Consider the following 8,069-nt stretch of genomic DNA (forward strand, 5'->3'; position numbering starts at 1 on the left):
TGAATTCCACGCTCCCCACCCCCCCCACCTACCCCGTCCAGCACAGCCCCGGTTACTGGAACAACGAGAAAGCCTCAAGTCTGCCCCATGTCAATGGTAAACAATTTTACAACACCAAGTTATAGTCCAGCAATTTTATTTTAAATTCACAAGCTTTCGGAGATTTTCTCCTTCCTCAGGTAAATGTTTGCCTGAGGAAGGAGAAAACATTTACCTGAGGAAGGAGAAAATCTCCGAAAGCTTGTGAATTTAAAATAAAATTGCTGGACTATAACTTGGTGTTGTAAAATTGTTTACAATTGTCAACCCCAGTCCATCACCGGCATCTCCACACCATGTCAATGGAATTGCATCGACTTCAGTGTTTGGTCCCAGAAAGACACCGAGTGGCGTCTTTGCTGGAACCGTGCAGAATGAATCTGTGCCAGCGCACGGTGATGATTTAAGAGGTGTACAGCATCCCCTCCCGCTCAACACCCAAACCCAGACACTTAATTTCAACTCTGCCTTATTCCAGGGTATAATTTTGTCACCGCTTATTAAAACTTAACATTTTGAGAGTCATTTATTCATTTCCAGTTCCAAATCTCTCATATATTCTGGACACCACCCCATAATGGTTTGAGTCAGGAGCTTAACATTGTTTCTGTCCTTTTCTAAAGCCCAGACTGTCACAAAATTCTTGTCTTGATTGCTGATAAATCAAATTCATAATTCTCCAGTGCTCCCTCCCCCCCCCCCGCAAAAAAAGTGCCATTTCCTTCCAAAGCAAGTTCTTATCTCCATTACTTGTAATAATGGATTTTATATTCTCTGCAAATCAGACTTTTCCCAACTCAGATTTAAAAAAATTCATCCCACCCTCTTTCTGTAAACTGTCCGAATCCATCTCCAACTCTTTCTCAAAACCAATTCACTAACACGTCATCTCACACTGCTAACCCATCGAAATCCATCTGCTTCATTAACCCATGCGAGCCCATTTCCCCTCGTATGTCCAGTCTAACAAAATCCGTGTATCTCTCCTCTAACCGGGTCAAACCAATTGCCCCGACTTGGGACAGATTTGGGGGCAAGAAGGTTGGGGAAATGCGTCTAGCCATAGTCAGAGGGGGAAAGTCAGAACTGCCAGACCTACGGAGCTATCGGCCGCACTATGTTTACACTGTTCAGATGGCTTCAATCTGGATTCTTTTACTAACTGCTATGCTTGACTTCAAAGTGAACGTTTTAGCTGAATGCATAACAACTGCCAATGTCGAGTAGATCCCTGTCATGTTGCTCACAGCATTCTGACACTTCTAGGGTCAGAGAGTTTCTACTAAACTGGCCAGTGTGGGGGCACTACTGCTCACATATTCTCCCTGCTCAGTTTACAGCAACAACTTGCATTTATGTAGCGCCTTTAATGTAGTAAAACATCCCGAGGCGCTTCACAGGAGCGATTGTCAAACAAAAATTGACACCGAGCCACATAAGGAGCTATTAGGACAGGTGACCAAAGGCTTGGTCAAAGAGGTAGGTTTTAAGGAGCGTCTTAAAGGAGGAGAGTGGCGCGGAGAGGTTTAGAGAGGGAATTCCAGAGCCCAGGGCCCAGGCAGCCAATGGTGCAGCAATGAGAATTGGGGATGCACAAGAGGCATAGGGAATTGGAGGAGCGCAGATATCTCGGAGGGTTGTAGGGCTGGAGGAGGTTACAGAAATAGGGAGGGGCGAGGCCATGGAGGGATTTGAAAACATGGATGAGAATTTTAATAATTGAGGTGTTGTTTATCATCAGTGATGGAATCCACCACAGATCTTTCTGTACGGGTCTATGTCCATCTTAAGAAACTAGAACAAGCAGAGCAATTGGGGGTGGGGTGGGGGTGGGGTTCTCTTTTTCTTACTTTATCCCCTCGCTGACAATTAACCAAATAAAAACAAGATGCCACTTTGTTCTGACCGTCCAAGTTCACCAGAAATAAATCTCCTTCATGCGACTCGTGTTGGGGAGAGACCAACAGCAATCTCTGAAGACCCTCCCCACCAAGGCCAGCTAACGGCTTCAGGGCTTCCACACCATCTACCAGCCAAGCTGAAGACTCCAAATCTGGGCAAAAGAAGAAAAAAAGATAAGCTTGCATTTCTCTACCACCTTTCACATCCTCGGGACGTCCCAAAGCGCTTCACGGCCGACGAATTGCTTTCGGAGAGCAGTCACTGTTATTGCGTAGACCATTTGCACACAGCAAGGTCGCACGAAGACCAACGTGCAGCGTGGCCTCATCCACAACCTTCTGACTCGGAGGCGACAGGGTTACCCGTCTGAGCCAGGATCAGTGACTAATAACCCAGGGTTCACTAATGTGCGACCTTCCAGTTGGGAGACAATTGTACCTCGAAAGGACACCAATATGTTAAGGCTTCTTGTATAACAACAAACATTCATTCACTTACCCCTGAGCTTTGGATGGATCCTGAAGAGTTGTTTTTATAATAATGGTTACTGCAACTTTAAAAATCATCTTTACATTTTGCAGATTAGGTGGACGAGCCAATCGGATTTTGGATCTTACGTTATTGTTGATCTGGACATTGCACAGAACCATTTTGTGATGGGCTATTGGTCCACACAAATTCCTCTTTGGTTTAATAGGTCGACAAATGTAACACCTTTATTGGAGTCCCGTGATAAATATTTACCAGAGTGGGGGTGCAGGGAGAGGGGCGAGCGGGAGTGCAGAGAGGGAGGGGGAGGGGGAGCGGGGGCGCAGAGAGGGAGGGGGGTAGTGACGTGGGGGAGAAGGAACTATAGCAGAGACGGTGGAAGAGGGAGAAATGAAGTGAAAAAAGACATTGAATAAAGAAAGGAAGGAGGGAAGAAAAGAGCACTGTTAACAATGAACATTAAGTTAAAAGATTGTCTATCCTATAACGTATTGTGCGAATAGACGGCTGGATAAATGAGTTCAGTCTGCAAGCTGTTTATCTCAGTATCTATTGTGTCAATGGTGACACACAAACTGTGTGCCACTTTCAGCATACCCCAGCTCTGAGACTGTTCTTTAACATGTCCCTCCAGTTCTCTCTCTTTATTTCTGCACACGTCACAAGCTTTCGCTAAATATTCTCAGAATGGCCATTTTTTTCTGCCAGGTTTTGGGGCGGGGGGGGGGGGGTGCGGAGAGGAAGATTCAATGGTGCAAGACCTCCGGACTATGAATCCAGTCCATGGTTTCCCGCATGCCACTGCAGTATGCTCTGGTACCCGACACCTGCACCAGCAGACCAGGATCATCAATAAATAAAAAAATGATCTGCAGCCAAGTCACCGGTGGCATTTAAATCGTTAGAATATTCTTAACGAGGAGCAAAAACAAAGAAGGTTTCACAGAAAGCGTAAACAATAAAACCAATTGTTTGAGACAGACTGAATTTTTTTTTTATTATTTAAAATATCTGTCCCAGAATTAAAATAATCACATTTATCATTCCCAAGTTGTTCTCCAGCTACGTGATATCCATTTTAAAATGGTGTTATCCTTGCATGAGGTTTAAACTGACTGGCCTCTAATATATATATATATATATATATACACACACACGGCTGTGTCATACTCACATTATGTACCATTACACAGCGAATCTGCTCAGAAAATATCCCTGTTTTAAAACAGAGGCACCGATTCCTGTTGGTACCACAGAGCTCTGGGGCTGAGATGCAATAATTCCAGCACATTTGTTTCACTCAGACAGTACTGTTAACCTGGTCTCACTATCCTGGGACAATCTGATCATCGATCTGTCAGGATTCTCAAAAATGCAACACGGTAATTAATTTTTTTTTACACAAGCATTTTTATTTTAGAGGGGAAATCAGACTAATTAACATATATTCCACTATTCTTGATCATTGAGAAGTTCGGAATGCAGGAACTGATGGCATTGAAAGATGCAAAATCATGTCAGCACAGCAATATGCTTTTAATTCTACATAGTCTGTACCTCAACTCTCATTTCCAACATGAGATTTATCTTTTGACGTGTGCCTGGAAACAAACTGTTTCATTGCAGGTCAGAACTAAATTCTGTCGCTCTGCCTGCTGTATTAGATCCCACTGAATGTTATTGCTTAATCTCTTAATCTGCTGCAGTTGGCAATGGGTTAAAGGTCAGTTTCATGCTTTCAGCACCGATGATGCAGTATCTCCATCTCCCCCCCCCCCAAAAAAAAACAACTCTTCCATCGACACAAATTCACACTCGAAAAATATTCAAGTAAATTTTGTACAAAGACTTGATAAACCCAGTTCCCACACTGTAATAATTATGAATTGCAGGGATGCTAACAGATAAATTAAACTCCCATAAAAGTTGCAATCAAATTTGAAAACAATTTTCGAAACGACAGTCATTGTGATTCTGGGAATATATACTGCCACACAACGTCGCAAAACAGCGATGCCCCTTAATTTAACTCATTTAGTATCGACCAGATTAAAGAATCAGCGATAAGTTGAGGGTGGTTTTACTGCAAGAAAAAATGTTAAGACGTCTAACAAAAACCTGCTAAGGTGGGGAGACAGAGCTGTACAGCAACAGACAATTCAGTGCAGCGATCCTGACACAGAAATTTCTGTACATAACATTCTGCGCAGGAAGTTCTGCATCAAAATCGGTGGGAATCTGTGCTCCTCTACTGAAAAAAACGATTGACAGGAGAAATAAAAAGATTAACAATTTTGTTCCTGGTCTTTTAACACAAGTGACTTCCAGGGGGAAAAAAAAAACTGAGCTGCGTTTATATTTTTTAGCAACATACACAAAAAGTGAATTTCCATCAAAAATAAAGTTACTTAAAAGGTTTCATCAAAAAGAAGCTTTGGGTGAGGCATCTTTCGCCAATGCTTTGAGGGTTTTCAACACAAAATGCTTCGAGGAGTTTAAAAATCGAAACTGCAGCTGGTTTTTGCCCGGTTTTTCGCTCAATGACCGGGAGAGTGTGATAACATTGCAGGGCTGGTGACTTGGAGAGGTTCAGAGAGAGAGAGAGAGAGGCTACAAAGAGACTCTGCAGGATTTGCCGCAGTGTGTGCCTACCGCCTCTCATCCTTTACAACCTGACCTTTATCCGAATGTTTCTTACATGCCCATTAAGGCAGTGAGTTTTCAGCACTTTTTTGTTCAAAAAAATTCTGAATGGCATACTCCATTTTTTAAAAAAAGCGACATTATTCTCTGGGCACGAATGGATGTGTGGCAGAGATCAGAATCACAGCGGGAGGAGAGAGGGGCGAAGGAATTCATGAAAAATCATCTCATTTTTCAGGAGGAGTAAAAAAAAATTGTTTTTTTTAAAAAAAGAAAAATCAGCCCCTCTTTCAAAAATATAAATCCACAAGATCAGACATTCAGTGTAGAATCTATTAATCGTGGAAATAAGTCCACGAGAAAACAGACAGCGCAGATACACGAAGGAAAAGGATGGGAGATACAGAATACAGATATTTGGAAATAAAAGTATTTTTACACACAAATATCCACATATATACTAGAAATTTCAAGGCAGCCATCTACTGTGTGCATTGGACAAGCTGAATCATCTGTTGCCAGCGACTCTCTCAGTGAGAGCATCAGTTAATCCTTTGCCTAAATCAATCTTAGTCCCAAACTCTTTATCAACATTAAAATCTATTTTTTTTTCTATATATAAAACCAACATTTTTTGTACTTGCAGCAACGCAGTGATCAGACTCCACATTTAAAAGCTGCGCCAGTTCTGCCTCCGATCCGCTTGTCAGCCCTGCCCAGCCCTGTCCCAGCCGCTGGAGCCGGTACCTACCCGCTAGCCAGCCGCCTCTGCCCGTCCGCTGCTCAGACTCACTCTGCAGCCTCCGGCTGGCTCGGCTCGACTCCAGGGCGGAGCCGCCCAGCCTGGTGCAGCCTCTCTCTCACACTTCACCAATGCACCAGCAGCATTAACCCTCACAGCACTGGGAGAGATGCAGACAGACAGAGAGACTGAGACACACAGGGAGACATACGTTGAGTGCTGGGAGGGAGGGAGGAGAGTGAGACAGACATAATGCAGGGGAGGGTGAGTGAGACAGAAAGAGCTAGGGAGGGAGAGAGAGACAGAGACAGACTGAGTCAGACACACACAGAGCGACACTGAGCTCGGGAAGGAGAGAGAGAGAGAGAGAGACAGATACACTGAGTGCTGGGGAGGGAGGGAGAGTGAGACAAAGAGAGGTAGAGCTGGGGAGAGAGACAGAGAGAGAGACACTGAGTATTGGGGAGGGAGAGAGAGAGAGAGACAGAAACAGACACAGACACAGAGCTGGGGAGGGAGGGAGACAGAAAGACAAGCAGGCAGACAGACACAGAGCTGGGGAGAGATACAGACAGAGACTCTAACTGTCTGTCTATCTCTCTCTCCCTAGCTCTGTGTCTGTCTGTCTCTCTCTCTCTCTCCCTAGCTCTGTGTCTGTCTGTCTCTCTCTCCCTAGCTCTGTGTCTGTCTGTCTCTCTCTCTCTCCCTAGCTCTGTGTCTGTCTGTCTGTCTCTCTGTCTCTGTCTGTCTGTCTGTCTCTCTCCCTAGCTGTGTCTGTCTGTCTGTGTCTGTCTGTCTCTCCCTCCCTAGTTCTGTGTCTGTCTGTCTCTCCCTCCCTAGTTCTGTGTCTGTCTGTCTCTCTCCCTAGTTGTGTCTGTCTGTCTCTCTCTCTCTCCCTAGCTGTGTGTGCCTGTCTGTCTGTCTCCCTGTCTCTCTCTCCCTAACTCTGTCTGTCTGTCCCTCTCTCTCCCCAACTTTGTCTGTCTGTCTGTCTCTCTCCCTAGCTGTGTCTGTCTGACTCTCTCCCTAGTTCTGTGTCTGTCTGTCTATCTCCCCCTAGTTGTGTCTGTCTGTGTCTCCCTAGGTCTGTGTCTGTTTGTCTCTCTAGCTCTGTGTCTGTTTGTCTCTCTCTCTCCCTAACTCTGTCCGTCTGTCCCTCTCTCTCCCCAACTCTGTCTGTCCCTCACTCTGTCTGTCCCTCTCTCTCCCCAACTCTGTCTGTCCCTCACTCTGTCTGTCCCTCTCTCCCTAGCTCTGTCTGTCTGTCTCTCTCTCTAGCTCTGTGTCTGTCTGTCCCTCTCTCTCCCTCACTCTGTCTGTCCCTCTCTCTCCCCAACTTTGTCTGTCTGTCTCTCTCTCTCTGCCTAGCTCTGTGTCTGTCTGTCTCTCTCTCTAGCTCTGTGTCTGTCTGTCTCTCTCTCTAGCTCTGTGTCTGTCTGTCTCTCCAGCTGTGTCTGTCTGTCCCTCTCTCTAGCTCCGTGTCTGTCTGTCCCTCTCTCTCCCTAACTCTGTCTGTCCCTCTCTCTCCCCCCAACTTTGTCTGTCTGTCCCTCTCTCCCTAGCTCTGTCTGTCTGTCTCTCTCTCTAGCTCTGTGTCTGTCTGTCCCTCTCTCTCCCTAACTCTGTCTGTCCCTCTCTCTGCCTAGCTCTGTGTCTGTCTGTCTGTCCCTCTCTCTGCCTAGCTCTGTGTCTGTCTGTCTGTCCCTCTCTCCCTAGCTCTGTGTCTGTCTGTCTCTCTCTCTAGCTCTGTGTCTGTCTCTCTCTCCAGCTGTGTCTGTCTGTCCCTCTCTCTAGCTCTGTGTCTGTCTGTCCCTCTCTCTCCCTAACTCTGTCTGTCCCTCTCTCTCCCTAACTCTATGTCTGTCTGTCCCTCTCTCTCCCTGACTCTGTGTCTGCCTGTCCCTCTCTCTCCCTGACTCTGTGTCTCTCCCTCCCCAGCTCTGTCTGTGTCTGTGTCTCGCTCTCTCCCTAGCCCTTTATCTGTCACTCTCTCTCTCTCCCTAGCTCTGTGTCTATCTGTCTGTCTCTCTCCCTAGCTGTGTCTGTCTCTCCCTCCCTAACTCGATCTGTCTGTCTGTCTCTCCCCATCTCCATGTCTGCCTGTCTCTCTCTAACCCCCAGCTCTGTGTCTGTCTGCTTGTCTCTCTCCCCAGCTCTGTGTCTGTCTGTCCGTCTCTCTAACCCCAGCTCTGTGTGTCTGTCTGTCTCTCCCTACCTTTGTGTCTGTCTTTCTCCCAGCTCTGTGTCTGTCTGT

The 8,069-nt window shown here is 46.0% G+C and overlaps 1 protein-coding gene across 1 annotated transcript in view; it reads right to left on the minus strand.

The window, feature by feature from the left end:
* The window catches only part of LOC137304783 (microtubule-associated protein 1A-like), a 45,689-nt gene extending 39,759 nt beyond the window's left edge, over positions 1–5,930 (minus strand). The window contains exon 1 of the mRNA XM_067973497.1: positions 5,825–5,930. The gene's annotated coding sequence lies outside the window, so the exon portion shown is untranslated. The remainder of the gene's footprint in view (positions 1–5,824) is intronic.
* Positions 5,931–8,069: the final 2,139 nt, after the last annotated feature.

The sequence above is a fragment of the Heptranchias perlo genome, chromosome 38 (assembly GCF_035084215.1).
Source record: "Heptranchias perlo isolate sHepPer1 chromosome 38, sHepPer1.hap1, whole genome shotgun sequence".
NCBI classification, from domain to species: Eukaryota; Metazoa; Chordata; class Chondrichthyes; order Hexanchiformes; family Hexanchidae; genus Heptranchias; species Heptranchias perlo.